The following is a 19179-nucleotide window of genomic DNA, read 5'->3' as shown; positions in this document are numbered from 1 at the left end:
TGATGGCTGCAAGCCACAACGGTTGTGTTTCCCCTCCTCTGTTGGAGGCAGTGCCTCTGAATACCAGTTGCTCAAGTTTAGTGTTAGAAACTCGGGTATATAAGTTGGTGCCAAATGGCACCTTGAATCTAGGTCGCCACAACAGAATGTCCACTCGCAAAGCGGGTTGGGCTAGATGACCCATGGAGCCCCTCTTCCAACACTACGACTCGCTGATCTCAATTACATCACTTGGCTGTAGCTTGCTCTTACAGCAGTTCACTTGTCCCAATAAGCAAGGAGAAAAGAACAGGTCGAAATGGAAATGGTACTCAATATGGAGGTAAGGCAGGGGTTTTTAAACTGCGGTCGCCAAACCTGGTACCCAGAAACCTCCATGCAGAATCTGAGAATTGTAGAGGACCATCTCGTCCAACCCTCTGCATTGCAGGAATATCCAGCTGTCCCAGACAGGGATCAAACCTGCAACGGTGGCCACTGTCGTGGATGGCTTTAAAGGAGGACTGGACAAACTGGATAATTTTGTTGCTAGCTGCAGGTAAGGACAGGTACACAGCTGCCCCGTCAGCAATCACAATACTGAGCTTGACGGACCGAGGACCCGATTCTGTACAGGGCAGCTTCCTACACCCTGACAAAACCTCTTTTGAGAAAATAAAAACCGACATCCTTTTGCAGCGTGGGTCGGGCGGCACAGCAGCGGAGGAAAGTGGTTATGTCTCTTCCTTCCCCCAAGCTTTGCTACATTGCACACTTCCAGGTGCTCAGGGTGGTAAAAACAGGATTGGTCCCCTGAGCACTACGAATGGGCTCCCAACCTGCAAACCGCAGTGCTGAGAGATGGACAGCAGAATTTGTAGCTACCTGCATGCATATTAAGCCCCTAGCCAACCACCTTTCCTGGGACAACAAGACCCAACTTCAACCTAGGATGGGTTTCACATCATTTCCCAGCCACATCTCTGATGAGTTGTAAAAAAACATCTTTGCACAGATGCGGAAATCAGCACTGACTGCCCGTTTAAGGCCCGATTTCAACTGCGACCGGAAAATTTCCGTTTCCGGGCCCGATTCAAGGTGCTAATAAATGCCAGCACCCAAAGACCTAGGTAACTTAGGCTCCAAATATCTGAGAGGCCTCGCCCTTCCCCACAGACCCTCCTTGGGGGAGCACCTTGGTAATTCCATCCCCCTCAGTTGTTTGGGATGGCAGTGGCAAACGAGAGGGCCTTTTCGGTGGCAGCCCCTCAGTTGCGGGACTCCCTCCCCACAGAGGTATGCCTGGCTTCTCCACCGCACAGCTTTCTGGGGATGCTGAAGGCACACATCTTTAGCTGAGCTTCCTGCATTGCGGGGGTTGGACTAGATGTCCCTTGGGTCCCTTCCAATCCACAATTCAATGATTCGACTCTGGCCTACAACATCTGAGGTGTGTGCTTTCAAGGCCCACCCTGTTCCTGAGACTATAATCAGTTTAAACTATTTTTAATACCAGATTTGAAATGGTCGCAACATCCCCTGGGACCTGCTGGTGAAGGGCTGTCTGCTTTCTGGTGGTGGTTGGTAAGAAATTTAATAATTATTATAATAATATGAAAATTCTGAACTTGGACTCATCCACCCTAATAGTAATCTGGTTGCCCTTCATAAATTTTTGAGATTACCGTATTTCTTGCTCTATAAGACGCACCAGACCATAAGACGCACCTGGTTTTTGAAGGAGGAAAACAAGAAAAAAAATATTCTGAGTTTCAGAAGCCAGAACAACAAGAGGGATCGCTGCGCAGCGATCCCTCTTGCTGTTCTGGCTTCTGGGATAGCTGCGCAGCCTGCATTCGCTCCATAAGACGCACACACATTTCCCCTTACTTTTTAGGAGGGAAAAAGTGAGTCTTATAGAGCAAAAAATAGGGTACTTTTTCGGTGGGCAAGGAGAGGTTGGGAGTGGGAAACCGGAGATGAACAGGACGAATTGAAACAGAAACACGGGAGTTGTGCAAAATGGGTTTATGTTGAAGTAACTTTGCTGATAGAATCTACGTATATTAAAAAAGAAAATCTGCCAACTTGCCATTTAATAAAGAAAGAAGGAAACTGAACTACAGAAAGCGGAGTTCCCCTCGCAAAACATGACGATGGCACCGGAAAAGCTTTTCACAGATCTCTGCAGTTTCTCCCCCGCAAACACACACACACAGAGGACTAGAAGCATGGCTGAGGTGTCAAACTAAATCCAGAGGATTTCAAGGAAGCAAGCAAGCAAAACCTGTGCCACAACACCGGAGATATGAAAGTCCTACCAGAGCTCATTCTCCTCCCCTCCCACCAACGCCTCTCCAAGGGTGAATCAGTTTGTGCCAAATTTCAATTATGGAAGGAGACGATGGATTCCAGTTACTGAAGGAATCCTCTGACAGCAGGAGATAGAGGAAGGGAAAGCACCCCACAGAAAGAGCACAGCACACACACCCCACTCGATCTGGGGGGGGGGGGGAGAATTCCAAGGGGATGCGGCAACTGACACACTTTGGAAAACTACCCAAGCGGAAATCATATATTACAAAATGGGGAGGGAATAAAAACCACAGAGACCCCAAAGCATGTGGTGGAAATGTGGGGGGCTAGGATACACACTGGGGGGCTTGGTTGCAGATACGACGGGGTGGTTAAAGGATGCCAAAAACAGCCACTTGCCTAGGTTATGTTTGATACTGAAACACACACACAAACACACATAATTTCATCATCTTCGGAACGTAAAAGCAGAGGCCCCCCGTCGCCTCAAAACAGCCAGGCCCCACAGCTGGGGGGCAGAAACCCCTTGCCAAGCTGCCCCAAGAGGGTAGCAAGGGGGAGGGAGAGGGGCCCCCCCTTTGCCACCACCCGAACCCAGCACCTATAGCTTCCGGAAAGGGCTAAAATTACAGCCTCCGACACTTTTGCAGGGCCCTTCGACCAGTTCTGCTTGGTTCTGGAACCTCTCCGTAGAACCCTGCCAAGCGGGCACACATTTCTGGCGGAGAGGCTGCCAGCGAACCCTCAAAGGCTGATCTCAGGAGGGCTGGCACCTGGAGCGCCCGTTCTCCAAGCCCCCCTTTGCCTAAACACATCCCTCAGCCACCCCTGGCAATTCATCCTCGCCACTTACCTCTCTCCCCCTCTCTCTCTCTCACTCTCTCGAAGGAGCAAACAGTTCTGAGCCAGGCAGGCAGGCAGGCAGGCAGGATCCCACCTCAAACAGGAGGAAACGCCCACACCCCAGGTTGTGAGCACCCCACCCTCAAACCTTCTTAACCCTTTGCCATGCTCTCCAGCCTCGAACGGAGAGCCCGGCAGGGGGGTTCACCCTGCTTTTTCCCTGCTCCCCGGAAAGGCACCCACCTGGAAAAACACACACACACTAACCACCACCAGCGAGCAGCCAGCCAAGTGCAGCGAAGGCTACAAGTCAGGAAACAGTCCCGGGTTCGAATCTCGCCGTGCGCATCCCTCGGCATTTCCCACCCCCCCCCCCATTGAGGGTGAGGGGGACAACGCCACGTGCTTGCCTCGCAGGGTCGTTTGGACGCAAGGCAAGAGGTGCAGGGACCCCTCTGAAAATGTGAAATGGCTGCTCATGACATTTATTGGGAAATCGCGCCGGTTTGGAGGCCTCGCCTCTAAACCCACTCACCCACCCAGGTGCGGGAAAAGCAGTTGTGGTGAGCACAGAAGCTACCTGAGGCTGATCAGCAAGCAGATAATTTAAGAGAAGCTTGTAAGAAAAGCGAGGCGGGGAGTCCTTTGGCATTCACATGCACACACAAGCTCCTCGCAGACTCTGTGCTCCGTCCGTATAAACACAAAGCAGGGTTGCCAACTGTCCTGGAAGGCATGGCTTGGGCAGCTCCTGTGCTTCAATCTGTGGAAATCAGCGTGTGAGAGAGAGACCGCGTGGCGTCCCACGGCGCATGGATCAAAGCACACATGCCTGACTACAGATCATCCCGTTCCCAAAAAAAGGCACAGCCGCGGAGGCCGTTTCGGAAGTTGGCAAGCCTAGGCCGCGAAGCCTTCCGAAAGGCATATGAAAGGAAGAGCCGCCCTCCTCCTCCGCCTTTCCTTCTGGCATGCGCTGAGTAGCTGGCACTTGGAGGTAGACTGCCCCTGAAGTGGGAGGTTCCATTAATGGCCAGCCAACTCCAGAGGCTGCTGCAGAAGCGGTGAGCCGTAGAACTCGCAAACAGACACATGCATACAAAAGTCAGTGGAGGCCTCTTAGCTCTGGGGTGGGGAGCCCCGGGCTCAGGGGTTGAATATGGCCCTCGAGATATCGCTATCTGGCCCTCAGGACTCTCCCCAGGCAACACTCCCCCCCCTCCGCTGGTCCTTGGCTTCACACACTGCTTGAGTGTTTCTGCCTGGCCAGAATGTGCCTTTCAGCTCTGATCATAGAATTGGAAAGGGTCCTCAGCGTCATCTAGTCCAACCCCCTGAAATGCGGGAATGTCAACTAAAACATGCCTTATTTACTCGCCTGGAGAGAGAGAGAAAGAGAGAGAGAGAGAGAGGGAGAGAGAAGTGAGCAAGTGTAGAAATTAGCCCCATGCTCAAAGGCAAAATTTATATTTGCTGCCCCGCCCACTTTTGCCTCTGGCCCCGCCCACCGCCAGCACACACGGCCCTTGGCAGGCTGCCCAGAACAGAATGCGGCCCTCCACTCCCCCACACCCGATTGCGATGGTTAAGATGGACAAGGACGGGAAAGACCCGGGTTCGAATCCACACTTGGCCATGACGCTCACTGGGGTCACAATGGGCCAGTTACCATCTTCCAGCCTAACCTACCTCGCAGGGTTAGTGTGGAGGGAGGGGGGGAATTCTGTACGTTGCTTTGAGCTCCTTGGAGGAGAAGGACGGAGGATTAAATGTTATGAATATATAAGTAAAATCATTTTCTGGGTTTTTTTTGGGGGGGGGGTGTCCTGTTCAGATTTTGCTATGTGTGACTCCCTGCTTCAAGGCTGCAACTCTTTGCCAGGATCTCTGGGAGTTAACATCTTAGAAGCGGGCGGGTCTCGTCTCCAGGACACATGCGTGTTAAGACACACACACAAGAGCGCCACCGCACAGCCAGTCACATCGCACAATGCCCGGGCTCGTCTTGGCAGCAGGCAATTGCGGTTTTGGTTTGTTTCAAACCCTCAAGGAGGTGGCAGCAAAGACCCTCTTGGCTTTTTGAACAGGGTAGGACGGATAAATCTACGCAGCGGAGGCGCCTAGCAGGAGGACTCTAGTTCCTATCAGCCCCCAAGGATGCTGGGAGTTGTAGTTCGACAATGTTCTCGGACTCCAGCTCCCATGAGCCCCCTAGCCAATATGGCCAATGGCCGGGGATGCTGGGAATTGTAGTTTGACCAATGTTCTTGGACTCCCATAAGCCCCCAGCCAGTCTGGCCAATGGTCAAGGACGATGGGATTTGTAGTCTAGCAAAACATCTGGTCAACAGCATACAGAAAGGGGAAGAGAGCCTTCAGCCACATGTTGCTGGCTGGGCATGCAGATGTTCTGAACAAGAATCTCAGGCAACAAGGATTTTGACCCTATTTCCACCTGTGAAACACCAGGGTAGGTGAGGGGGTGGAGGCGAGCAAGGATGACCCCTCCACACAGACACTTATATCAAGCACCAACCAACAGATGCTAGCAAATGGGTGCTTTGCGGTGTGGAAAGTGCACTCTGCACATGCTTCAGAGTCCCCTCCTCCTTCCACAAAGGTTGAACCAAATCTTTGGAGAGAAGAAGAGGGAAGGAATCTCTCATTTATCCTGCCTCAAATCACAACCCTGGTGATCCTTTTTTTCTCCCAAATCTCCCTCGGGTGAGGAAAAATGGACTGCAAGAGGGGGGAAAGCAAGAAAGAAGCAAGAACGAGAGACACTGCCTTGGAATATGGAGGTTCTGCTTAGAATTCCCCTCTGGAACTCCCTGCCACAAAGTGCAGAGATCGCCACCCACTTGGTGGCCAAATCCCGGGAGACGGACAGCTGCCAGCCACGATGGTGACGCTCTCCCTCTGCTGCCAGGAGCGGCGACGTACCTCTGAATACCACCCGCCGGGAATCACGGGGGTGGGGTGGGGGGGGGAGAGACATCATTACGCCACCTGCCCCAAGCGACCCAGAAAGGGTGTCCACCACCAGCCTCGCTCCTCGCCCTACTTCCTTGCCTCCTGCCCCACTTCTCCGAGCCGCGTTGTGTCACCTGGCGGGGCTGAGCCAAGCCGGCGTGCCCCAACCTGCTCTGCCGAGCGGCCTGGCAAGGTGGGCGCTGCCCCTGCTGAGCCAAGCCGCGCCCCCACCCAGGTCCCTCCCCGAAAGTGCTGGCTTGACTCAGCCTGCAGGGTAGCAACGGCGCCAGCAGAAAGGGCTTCTTCCCTCCTGAACAGATGGGGCAAGGCGGGCACAGAACTGCGCCAGGGGAGATGGCAAGGAGAGACAGGCCTGGCACCAGATATAGGACGGGGCTGCCTTATAAACAGGCAGACCACTGGTCCATAGAGCTCAGTGTTGCCTGCATGGACTGGCAGCATCTGTCTAAGGTTTCGGGCAGGGGACGTCCTCAGCCCTACCTGGAGATGCCGGGACTTGAACTCAGGACCTCCTGCATGCAAGGCCACTGAGCTCTGGTTTCCCAGCAGGGCTCTTCCTGTGTCCTTATGTTCTTTCCAGGAACTCCCTCTGCCAAATTAGAAGTTCCTAGTCCTCATGGTTTTGCATCAAGGGATGATTTAAACTGGAACCTAGGAAGTTTGGACCATTAGTCAAAAGAACATAGGTGGTTGCCTTCTACCGAGTCAGAATCTGGTCCATCGACCTCAGGACTGTCATCAGTGACTGATAGCGACTCTCCAGGGTTAGTGGCAAGGGACATGCTCTGGAGAGGACGCTCCCTGTCTGGTTTCGTCAAATCAAGATTTTGTTGGAAGGTAAATAAAATAAAATAAAATAAAATAAAATAAAATAAAATGAAATGAAATGAAATGAAATGAAATGAAATGAAATGAAATATAAAATAAAAAATAAAATAAAAAATAAAATAAAAAATAAAATATAAAATAAAATAAAATAAAATAAAATAATAAAATAAAATAAAATAAAAATCTCCCTTCCCTTGTCCTGGCAAGTACTAGGTGGGTAATTTCGTAAAGGTGCTCGTGTCGAGAGCTTCCTGGGAGGAATGCCCAGACCCCTCACAGGAGGGATGTGGCATTTGAACTCTGAACATGCTCAGAAACACATCATTTTGCAGCCTGGCACTGGAAGTGGGCTCCAGTTAGGCCCCTCAAAGGAGGTGCTCTGGTCCTAGCCTTCTGCAGATCTGGTTTGCGGAAGGTCGCAAGAAACTAAGAAGAGCCCAGCAGGATCAGGCCGCGTCTAATCCCAGCATCCTGTTCTCACAGAGGTTGAGCAGGAGGACCTTGAGCTCAATAGCAACTCTCCTCCCTTGCAACTGAGAATGAGGTAGACTGCTCCTGAAACAGGAGGCTCTAGACGGCTCTTGCGGCTATTCACCCATCAAAATAATCTGAGCTGGTTTATGCCCCTATCAGAACGTAAGGCGAGGCTTCTAGATCAGGCCAGCCTAGTATCCTGTTCTCACAATTGCCAACCAGATGCTCTGAGTTCGGGTTTGTCTGCTGGTAGTACCTGACCAGATGCAGGTTGTGAGTGTGTGATATGGAAAAAGCAGCGGCTTTGTGTGTTTTCATTTCTATTCCACCTTTCCTCCCAGGAGCTGCTTCCCACTCTTGTTTTATCTTCACAACAACCCTATGAGGTAGGTCAGGAGTCAGCCCAAAGTCCCTCAACTGGGTGAGAATTTGAACCTGGGTCTCCATAGTCCCAGTCGAACACTGTGTGTGTGTGTGTGTGTGTGTGTGTGTGTGTGAAACAACACACCCGTGACCAAATAAGTCAGCTGCCTATGGGTAACTTTGCCCTGGGACTCTGCCAACCCTCAAATCTGTTTTTTAAAAAACAGACAAACCAGAACCATAGCTGTCAAGCGTCCCTTATTTGGTGGGACAGTCCCTTATCCCAGCACCATGTCCCACTGCTGTCCCTTATTGATGATGTCCCTTAAATAAGCTATTGAAGGTAATGGGGCCCTTTCTATGTCCAGCTGTGCTTTGTCAACAACAAATTGTTGCTGTTTTTTGTGTTGAATATATGCTATATGGTGATTTATGGACCTAATAGGTATCTAAAGCCATTTGCACGCAACAAAATATGTATTTTATCAAAGTAATTGTGGATCCCTTATTTTTGAGGCTGCTGGTCCCTTATTTTCAAATCTGTAAGTTGACAGCTATGACCAGAACTCAGTCCGATAGAAAGCAAACTAACAAAGTTACACCCGCCGTCTGCACTACACATTTAAAGCAGTTCCATACCACTTTAAATAGCCGTGGCTTCCCCTGGGAAACTGTAGTTTGCTATGGGTGCTGAGAGTTCTTTGGAGACCACCCATTCCCCTCACAGAGCCACAGTTCCCATAGAATAGAATCATAGAATCATAGAATCATAGAATTGGAAGAGACCACAAGGGCCATTGAGTCCAACCCCCTGCCAAGCAGGAAACACCATCAGAGCACTCCTGACATATGGTTGTCAAGCCTCTGCTTAAAGACCTCCAAAGAAGGAGACTCCACCACACTCCTTGGCAGCAAATTCCACTGTCGAACAGCTCTTACTGTCAGGAAGTTCTTCCTAATGTTTAGGTGGAATCTTCTTTCTTGTAGTTTGGATCCATTGCTCCGTGTCCGCTTCTCTGGAGCAGCAGAAAACAACCTTTCTCCCTCCTCTATGTGACATCCTTTTACATATTTGAACATGGCTATCCTATCACCCCTTAACCTCCTCTTCTCCAGGCTAAACATGCCCAGCTCCCTTAGCCGTTCCTCATAAGGCATCGTTTCCAGGCCTTTGACCATTTTGGTTGCCCTCCTCTGGACACGTTCCCAGAGTCCCCTAGGAAGAGGGATTGACTGTTCAAACCACTCTGGGAACTGTAGGTCCTAACAGGCCTCAGCACCCTTTTGCAAACTACAGTTCCCAGGATTCCTTTGGCAAAGCCGTGACCCTGCTTTAAATGTTCAGTGCAGATGGGCCCTTAGTCTCTAAGTCTGTGGGTGGGAGCAGGGAGGGAAGTCCCTTAATCTGCTCACCACCAAACAGGTGCCTCGGCCCGGACACCTGGGTTCCCCAGGCAGGCTTCCGATTCTTCTTTCGCCCACAGCTGCAGCGTGGGGAGGCAGACCGCTTCCCTCCCACCCCTCAACCCCGGTGAGGAAAAAATGAACAAGCCAGCTGGACAAGAACCCACCCAGGTGGGGGAAGAAAACAGAGAACGAAAGAGAGAGAGAGAGAGCGCAAGGGAACGAGGAAATAAGATTGTCCGTTTACTACCCACTTAAGAAGAGCAGCTGATATGAAAGAGGAACTGCTGCGTGGGGGCTTGCAAAAGGGGGGTGGGATTGCTAACAGGGCTGGGATAGGCTGGAAGGGCATCGGACGACATGCACCTCGGGAAATGAAAAACACGCTCCGTTTTGCAAGAGGCATGGGGTGGGCACAACTGCCTCTGGGCAGGATCCCAGGCACCAACACGCCCTGGGCCCATTTCACAGAATCACAGAACTGTCGAGTTGGAAGGGACACCAAGGGTCATCTAGCCCAACCCCCTTTTTTGCCCAACGTGAGACTCGAACCCACAGCCCTGAGATTAAGAGTCTCATGCTCTACCAAGCTGAGGTATCCCAGGGATAACGTTCATTTCCTGCCTTTTCCTCCAAGGAGGTGGCGTAAGTGGCTCTCCCCCCTCCTGGGTTTAATTCCCACAACAACCTTGCGAGGTGGGATAGGCAAGAGAGAGCGACTGACACCCCTCCCATGGGTGGGATTTGAACCCTGGTCTCTTCCCAGGTCCTTGTCCAGAACTCTAACCACTGCACCAATATGTCTTGAGAGTGGGGACATGCAAGACTCCAGGCCCGATGGCTCCAAAATGGTGTCCTAATGTCCATAGCCAATGGTGGTCCTACTTGAGAGTCAGCACCCATTAAGGTGAATGCGCACGGCTAACTGAGGCCCGTTCCTTTCAATGGGTTTATTCGGAGGAGGGTGAGCAGAGGAGATGGCAGCATGCCCAACGAGGGCACAGGGGCGAAAGCGAATTGTCGTCTCCCACCCAACAGACTCGGCTCTCTCCCACCCTTCCCGTTCCAAGTGCGGCCTAGAGATAGCGCCAGTCCGCTCTGGAGGGCCGTTGTGTGGCCCATTGAGATAAGGGGCCCCAAACGGCTGAAAATAAGGTTAATTTAGAAGTGGGAGAGCTACTTTAAAAAAAAAAGAAAATGAAAGGTTCCTATACTATACCCCTAGGCTGCAAGGGAATGGCACTCGGCCTTTGGTAAGGCCTAGGCCAGGGCAAGGCTACCTCGCAGGGGTGTTGTGAAAAGAGAGAACCACACCCGCCACTTTGAGATCCTGGGAAGAAATACCATATTTTTTGCTCTATAAGACTCACTTTTTCCCCTCCTAAAAAGTAAGGGGAAATGTGTGTGCGTCTTATGGAGCGAATGCAGACTGCGCAGCTATCACAGAAGCCAGAACAGCAAGAGGGATTACTGCTTTCGCTGCGCAGCGATCCCTCTTGCTGTTCTGGCTTCTAAGATTCAGAATATTTTTTTTCTTGTTTTCCTCCTCCCAAAACTAGGTGCGTCTTGTGGTCTGGTGCGTCTTATAGAGCGAAAAATACAGTATATAATGGGGTATAAATGAAAGAATAAATAACGAATAGATGAACCTGTTCCTCAAGCTAATGACAGGCTCTCTTCAAGTCTATTTCTCGAAGGAGATGTGATCAAGTCAAGGGACCACAGCGGGGTTTTTAAAATACTAATACTAATTTTATTATTGATACCCCGCCCATCTGGCAGGGCTGCCCCAGCGACTCTGCAGAGTGTTTGCTTTGCTAATGTAGACAAATAACGAGCTTGATGCACGACGGCCTGATCTGGAGTAAAGCAGCTTCCTGTTTAAATCAGCCCTTTATTCAGAAACCTGAGGACTAGAATCTTGCTTTATATGGAAAGGCCCCAGTGGCCTGACTCTCTCCATATAAGGCAATTTCTCCCTCCCACCAGCACCCAGGGACCTCTCCCTATGCGCTTCAAATGCGCTTGAGCATTCGTCCCAGAGGGTGAGCCCAGGACACAAGGGTGTAGCCCCCAAAACAGCCACGGCGGTGGAAAGGGAAGAAGAGGCGGTTGCCCGCTTGCGCTGCAACTCCCTTGCGCAACGATGCCTAAGATGGCAACAGGATGGCTGAGGCCGTCTCAAGGACCGGCTAGCGGCGCATAGCCACAAACCGCGACACCCCACACCTCCCTGTCCCTCTGTGCAACAATGAGGCTTGGGATCAGGGCCACCAAGTCCCGTTCCTGACAGAAGCAGGTCTAGGTGTCTCTGGGGTGGGGCGGAAAGAGGAGAGGCCTGTGTTTCTGTCCCTGCTGGCGTTCCAGGGTAGACTGCCCCCATCCATGGAGGTTCTGCAAGGTCAGCCTGAGGCATCCAACTTTCAGAGGTTCTCTTCTGCACCATGGGCTTTGCCTCAACATTTTGCCCCAAAGCACAAAGGGCAACGACAGTCCCCTCCTGTTTTATCCTCGCCCGCCTGCTATTCAGGGGGTATACTGCCCTGGCAACCAGAAGCTCCATATTTAGCAACGCTAGCCAACAGCTTGCTGCTTCATTCTCATCCACCTGCTACTTGGAGGTGGTATATACTATCCCTGCAATAATAATAATATTTTTTTATTTTTACCCCGCCTTCCCTGGCCTCAGAACAGCTAACATCATATAAATAATACAATATGCATAAAAACAAGCAGTCAATTGATTAAAATGCACCCCAAAAATAATTCAAATAAATTAAAGTTAAAGCTGGACAAATGATAATCCTCAGGTTAAAACTGAAAGCGGTTAATACTAGACAGGACCAACTGTTTTCCACTGATATTATAAGGACCTGTGAACAGGCTGGGAAACCTCCTTCGTGCTTGTTCTTATACAAAGAGAAAATGAGTCAGACTGAACCCTGACCAAAGGCCTGGTGGAACAGCTCCATCTTGCAGGCCTTGCGGAAAGATGCCAAATCTCGCAGGGCCCTGGTCTCTTGTGAGAGCACGTTCCACCAGGCTGGGGCCACAGTGGAAAAGGCCCTGGCTCTGGTTGAGGCCAGTCTAACCTCCCTGTGGCCTGAGACCTCCAAGATGCTTTTATTTGAAGACCATAAGGTCCTCCGTGGGACATGCCAGGAGAGGCAGTCCCATAGGTCCGAGGGTCCTAGGTCCGAGGGTCCTAGGCCATATAGGGCTTTAAAGGTTAAAGCCAGCACCTTAAACCTGATCCTGTACTCCCCCGGGAGCCAATGCAGCTGGTATAGCACTGGGGGAATGTGATCCCGTGGCGAAGACCCCGTAAGGAGTCTTGCCGCGGCATTCTGCTCCACTCCTCTCTGCTAGCCAACAGCTTCCTGTTTTTTCCATAGCCACCTGCTATTGAAGGGGTACACTACTCCTGCAGCTGGAGGCTCTATTGTTGTTGTTGTTATGATGATACAGTGGTACCTCAGATTACATACGCTTCAGGTTACAGACTCCGCTAACCCAGAAATAGTACCTCGGGTTAAGAACTTTGCTTCAGGATGAGAACAGAAATCGTGCCCTGGCGGCGCGGCGGCTTCAGGTTAAGAACAGTTTCAGGTTAAGAACAGACCTCCAGAACAAATTAAATTCTTAACCAGAGGTACCACTGTAATGATGATGAGCTAAACCACCCTTCATCTGAAGATCGCAGAGCGGTTTGCAACATAAAACTACAAGATGACAACATAAAACACATAACAAAACTAATAACAACAACAAGCCAACAATCCCTCTTCCCACAAACACATTTTAAAGGGCACTGGATGTCAATCAACCCAAGGCCTGGTTGAAGAGGAACGTTTTTTGCCTGGCGCTAAACGGGGAGCCACTGTAAAAAAGGCCCTGTTCTCCTGTTGCCACACTCAGAACACCTCATGGAGGAGAAACATGGAGAAGGGTCTCAGAGGACGATCTCAAGGTCCCGCGTAGGTTCATACTGGGGAATGACAGTCCTTGCAGTCCACAACCCCAGCCTCTCTGCCACCTCAGTGAAAATCCTTTAAAAGACATTTTTTAAAGCAGCTACGAAAGCCGGGCAGTACAACCACTCCCTGTCCTTTTGCCCAATGCAGCTGTCCCCCCCTCCCTCCCCCAGCTGCCACCCCCCACTCTGGTTGCACCAGCCAGGTCGTTGCACTTCCTGGAAATCCAGGTGAGGCAAGCAGGGAGATAAGGAGGGTGAAGCAGGCAAGGGAGAGGCCCAGGCACCTTGTGTGGCAAGGAGGGTTCAGGGTGGTACCATGGGGGGGGGGGAGACCTCCTGGAGAGGCCCGTGACTCAGCCTGGGTGGGAGCTGCTGTCGCAAGTGCGCTCTCTCGCTCTCGTTCTCTGTCGCAAACCAGAAGTGGTTATTAAGAGGAGAGAACCCCACCCTGGCCTTAGACTCAGGCCTCATCCAGACACAGAGTCCGTTGCCTTCGCTTTCCTGGTTCTAAAGCCACTGCTCCCGTCCCCATTTTATATTCTTACGCTGCAATACCTCACTGTGTTATGGGGCTTTTTGATCAGAAATATCCCCATGCCAGGGGGAATTTCAAATGGCCGTCCCACCCGGCGGAAGACTGGTGGTCTGCGCTGCTGCAGTTGGAACAGCTCTTCTGGGTTTCAGGTGTGTGTGTGGGGGGGTCCGTTTTCCCACCTGGGGCTGGGACCTGGCGCACAGCAATGAGCTGCTGCCCTCCCCATAAAAATAAAACAAGATTCTCGTCCTCAAGGTTATGAATAAAGGGCTGACTTAAAGAAAAAGATGCCTCAGAATGGTGTTTCCCAGCCTTGGGTCTCCAGCTGTTTTTGGACTTCAAATCCCATCACCCCTAGCTAGCAAGACCGGCGGGCAGGAATGATGGGAATTGTAGTCCAAAAACAGCTGGAGGCCCAAGGCTGGCAAACACTGCCTTAGAACCAGCACAGAATTGTAGCGTCAGATGGTACCACGAGGGTCGTCCAACCCAGTGCGTCGCAGAAATCTTTTGCCCAACGCGGCACTCGAACTCGCAACCCTGGGATTAAGAGTCTCATGCTCTACCAACCGAGATAGTGACGGACCTCACTGTCCGTCAGCCGGGCAATCTACACACAGAGAGTTCTTTTTGCAGTCCCAGGTAAAATATAAGAGTTGTCAAGCAGTGAGCCCCAGGCCCAGGGGGCATTGATGGCCCTCCAGGCCTTCTCTCTGGCCCTCCGGACTCTCCCCATACACCTCCTTCCCCACACCACGCCCCTCCCCAGCCTTGCTTCGCAACCTCCTTGCTGGTTTTTGCCGTTCTTGAACTCTGACATATGCCTCTTCCTTGCTTGGAAATGGAGGACAGAGCAGGGCGTATAGGACTTTGTGTGCAAAGAATATAAGACTATTTCACAAAGGTAAAATCTATGCTAGTCGCTCCACCCACTTTTTGCAACTGGCCCCACCCTCTCCCAGAGCTACAATTCCCAGAGTTCCCTGGGAAGGGGGACTGATTGCGGAATCACTTTGGGAACTGTAGTTCTGGGAGGGGAATAGGGGTGTCTCCTAACAACTCTCAGCACCTCTAACGAACTACAGCTCCCAGAATTCTCTGGGGGAAGACATGAGTGTTCAAAGAGGCATCCTGATATGGCCTTCATTACTCACATGATGCCATCCTACAAAGCACCGTTGTATTTTATCTTGACTTAAAAAATCTATACCGGGGGCTCCCAAACTACGCTTCGTTCTAGGTGCTCTTCGGCTACGTCGTGAAAGACAGGAGACAGCGTTTTCATCACATTAAATATCCATATTGTATTTTTTTATTCTTATATTTTGTAATGCTGTTAAATGCAATACAGAAGAAAGAATAAAAATTCAGAATCATACAGCGTCTACAATTGCTACAACGGGAACAAAAATCACAAAGTGGTCCAGTAAGACCCCCCCAGCAATTTTCAAAGAGGGGGAAAATTGGAACCAATGATACACACGGTAAATATCCATCTTCTTTTCTTAAATTATCTCTTGAATTATCTCTAAAACATCAATACCAAATATTTAAACGTTTGCTTGTAAAAACATGAAAATATGCTTAAATTCATTTCCTTCCAAAGGGCAAACATTCTGACCCTTTATCTGTTATTATCTGGGGGGGGGTGTAGATAGATGATAGATAGATAGATAGATAGATAGATAGATAGATAGATAGATAGATGGATCGATAGACAGAAACACAGACAATCATTTGTTGACTTCCATTTAATCATTTCCTCCCTTATAATTTTATTTGGACATGTCATCCCACTTGTAATTTCCTGCTGTTCCCATATCTTGCAATCACTTCTTGGAACCCGATGTCTGACCTACCTTATAGGGCTGGCGCAAGGAGCAAATGAGAATGGGAAATCCCACAGTTGCACCCCACACTCCCACACACATACCTGCACCCTGAAGTGGCACACTTGCTGTGCCCCAACACTCCCAGCTCGTCTCCATTACTGTGGGATTATTCCTATTTTCACCACCTCGTTCTGCTATCGGGGCTGATCAGGCCCCCAGCCGACCTTACAACACCCTTGTAAGGTAGGACAGAATCACGATTACTGGCAAGGAGAGCCTGTCCGAGCAAAGAGGCTTGCTTACTCCTCAAACCATGTCCCCACCTCACCCTTCCAGGTACCTCTAAACTCTTTGCAGAAAATCGACTGCTTCCTGGGTTTGCGTGCCAAGGACGGGCACTGCCAATCTTCAGGACAGCAGCAACGAGATATTGGCACCATCTGAATACCTTCGGTTGTTTTGCAGAGAGACATTTTTAAAAAGAGGTCGTTAGGAGGAGCAGAGATTTTAATGGACTGACCCAGATCGTCACCTGAGGCCTTTCAGGAGGGTGGCAACACAAAAACGGGGCCTTTTTGGTGGTGGCCCCCTGCTTCTGTAACACTCTCCCCAGAGAGGCTCGGCTGACACCATCATTACTTATCTTTAGGCATAAGACAAAAACTTTTATTTCCCATCAAGCCTTTGGGCTTTCATTTAATCTGTGGCCTCCTTCAGGGGGTGGGACGTTTTAGTCCTGCCTTTTAAAAATATGAACAAATTTCTAGTTTTCTTCCATTTTAGATTTATGCTGGTTTTAACATGCACTGTTTGTTTATTGCCACTTTTGAGGGGGTTTTTTGTAATGAAAAGGGGGAGGGACCCAACTAATAAGTTAAAATAAATAATAATTTGAGGGTTTTGCAAGGGCATAGAAATCAGCACAGCTTTAGCGATACGCGCCATGCTCTGCTGTCACCCCCTCTGACCCTTCTCAAAAAAGGAAAACGCACAAGGAGAAAAACGGAAGACATGGCTGGAGGAGGAGGAGGAGGAGAAAGGAAGGAGCTGGTGAAACAGAACCCAAGTCTAGGAAACAGGAAGGACAAATTTGACCGGCCACAAGCCATCCCCCCCCCCAGGGGGTGGAGAAAGGAGAAAAAAAATGTTATTTCCCCCTTTCTTCCTCTTGTGCACAAAGACCTTCAGTGTTGCATTCCTGAGGAGGCCAGGAAAATTATAGCTGTCCTGCTGTTGCAGGCAGTTAGAAAGAGCAGAGGACTCTCTGCACATGCTCAGAGGAACACTCCACTTCCCTGGTTTCTGGCTGAGGGACCAGCTAGCACCTTGAGGTCGTACCTTGGCTAAGTCCCGCTCGAAGCAGACCCCGCTGAAATCTAGTCATTGGTTTCAGCGGGGTCTACTCTGAGTAGGAAGCGCGCTTGATGCAACCCCTTCAGCAGGTTGGCTGGTTCGCCCTACCAGGCAAAGGTTCCCCCACCCCGATCCGCAGGCTCAGGGCACAGCTGGAGGGAGAGATTGCAAAGTGTTTCATATGAGCCAGGAGACTGCAGAGAGAAGGAGGGGAGCAGGAAGAAGGTGGAGTCATTCAGGGAACATTACAGGGTGGGACTTGGCCCCGAGGGACTCGGGAGAGGCGGCTGGGTGGGGTCCGCTGCCAAGTGGGTGTTGGGACGTGTGCAGAAAGGGGCAGCTCGGAACAACACCCTGTGCCTCTGTTGTCGCGCGCATCTCTGCAGGACAAAGGTAGCCAGCCCTGCTGGACTCCAACTCCAAGCAGCCCCAGGGAATTATGGGAGCTGGAGTCCATCAACATCTGGAATAGTAAAGACAAGCGTCTGAGGACTTAGAAGCAGTTGCGGGGGGTGGAGGGGGAAAATATCCTCAGGTTCAGCAGCTCCCCCAAATTCCCCATCTCCACAGAGCAGCTGGAAACTACAAAAATTGCAGTTGCGATGAAAATTTGCACGCCACCCCTGTGCCCGTAAGATTTCAGAGCTGTTCACGACATAAAATTGCAATATAAAAAAGTCAGCTGGGACGACAGGCTCCTATAAAAGGACAAGGGAGGCAATGAAGAATTGGAATTGGATACCCATAACTATGTATATCAATTTGAATAAACAAATAAATATGGGGGGGTCAGAATGTTTGCTGCTATAAAGGAAAAGGATTCTCACTTCTTCGCAAGTAAACGTTTACATGTTTGATATGGAGATTTCAAAGGTGACTCATTCGTTCGTTTCTGAAAAATAGATTGATGTTTCACACATACACACATACCTCACAGACACAGACATTTGTGTGTCGGACCAAGGTTCAAATTCGCACGTGACCCTGAAGCTCCCTGGGTGTGACGCTGGAACTTCTCAGCCTAATCCGCCTCGCAAGGTTGTTGTGGGGATTAAATGAGGAGGCGGGGACCACTTTGAGCTCCTTGGAGAAGAATCTGGGATAGCGACATAGGCGTAGCCTGGCTTTATTTTAGTGGGCCAAGCAGGCTTTATGTTTTGGGGGGGCAGAACCGAGATACCTGAAATGCAATTGGTCAGTTAGTTAAGTACTTCTATTTATTTACTTGGTTTAGAGGGGGGCAGCTGCCGCCCCTACACCCCCTTGGCTACACCCAAGGACAGCAATGGGCTAAATAAATAGATAAATAAATATATAAATACATTCCTCTCTAACCTCATCCACCCAAACAGACCCCTGGAAAAAATTGCTGGGGTTTTCAGCTGACCACTCCATGATTTCTCCCGCCTGGTGTAGCAATTGTCATGCGCTGTTTCCCATTGTATTTTTTAATTCGTGAGATCCACATTGTGAAACGAGAAAAAACGATATAAGAAGTAATAAAAAAGGAATCAAAATCAATTAAAAAAACAGCAAGAATCGTTAATGGAAACATCTGGATGAAGCTATTGAGCCAAGAATGGTCCACAGACCATAGTTTGAGAAACGGGCACCCCTGTTTTGCATTTCTTTTTTGGGGGGGAATAGTGGAAACCTAGGGACACGGGTGGTGCTGTGAGTTAAACCACAGAGCCTAGGGCTTGCCGATCAGAAGGTCGGCAGTTCGTTGTTTGGTCCCTGCTCCTGCCAACCTAGCAGTTCAAAAGCACATCAAAGTGCAAGTAGATAAATAGGTACCGCTCCGGCGAGAAGGTAAACAACGTTTCCGTGCGCTACTCTGGTTCGCCAGAAGCGGCTTAGTCATGCTGGCCACATGACCCGGAAGCTGTACGCCGGCTCCCTAGGCCAATAAAGCAAGATGAGCGCCGCAACCCCAGAGTCGGTCACAACTGGACCTAATGGTCAGGGGTCCCTTTACCTTTTAGTGGAAACCTACTTAAAAATAATATATATTTACCTACTGCTGTGGGGGGGGGGGGGAGAGAATGGTAGTGCCCCCAATTCTTCAAGGTTAGACTTGAAGAATGCCCCTTGGGCATCACTAGTGGGCAGTGCCAAGGCAAGTGCGACCGTCCCACTGCAAGACTGCCAACTCTTTTAGGCCTGAGCTCTTTGAGACAGTGGCATCTCAGGCAGGCATCCCACAGGTGAAGCTATCCTTATCACCACACGTCCTTGCCTGGGATAGGGAAAGTTCACCTGTTGGATTTCTGCCCATTACA

At 50.3% G+C, this 19179-nt stretch overlaps 1 protein-coding gene across 6 annotated transcripts in view; it reads right to left on the bottom strand.

Moving 5' to 3' along the window:
* ZBTB7B (zinc finger and BTB domain containing 7B) overlaps positions 1-19179 on the bottom strand; it is a 56359-nt gene that overhangs the window by 27747 nt on the left and 9433 nt on the right. The window contains exon 1 of one of the 6 annotated variants that reach the window (XM_081841085.1): positions 3678-4328. The exons of 3 other annotated variants lie outside the window; for them this stretch is intronic. The gene's annotated coding sequence lies outside the window, so the exon portion shown is untranslated. Of the gene's footprint in view, positions 1-3148; positions 3521-3677; positions 4329-19179 lie in introns of those variants that run through there. 2 more of the 6 variants (XM_081841083.1, XM_081841084.1) reach the window with 2 other exon arrangements.

Source organism: Podarcis erhardii, assembly GCF_964252035.2.
Source record: "Podarcis erhardii genome assembly, chromosome: 15".
Classification (NCBI taxonomy): domain Eukaryota; kingdom Metazoa; phylum Chordata; class Lepidosauria; order Squamata; family Lacertidae; genus Podarcis; species Podarcis erhardii.
The sequence above is the reverse complement of the archived record's forward strand: the minus strand, read 5'-3'. Positions and strand labels throughout refer to the sequence as shown.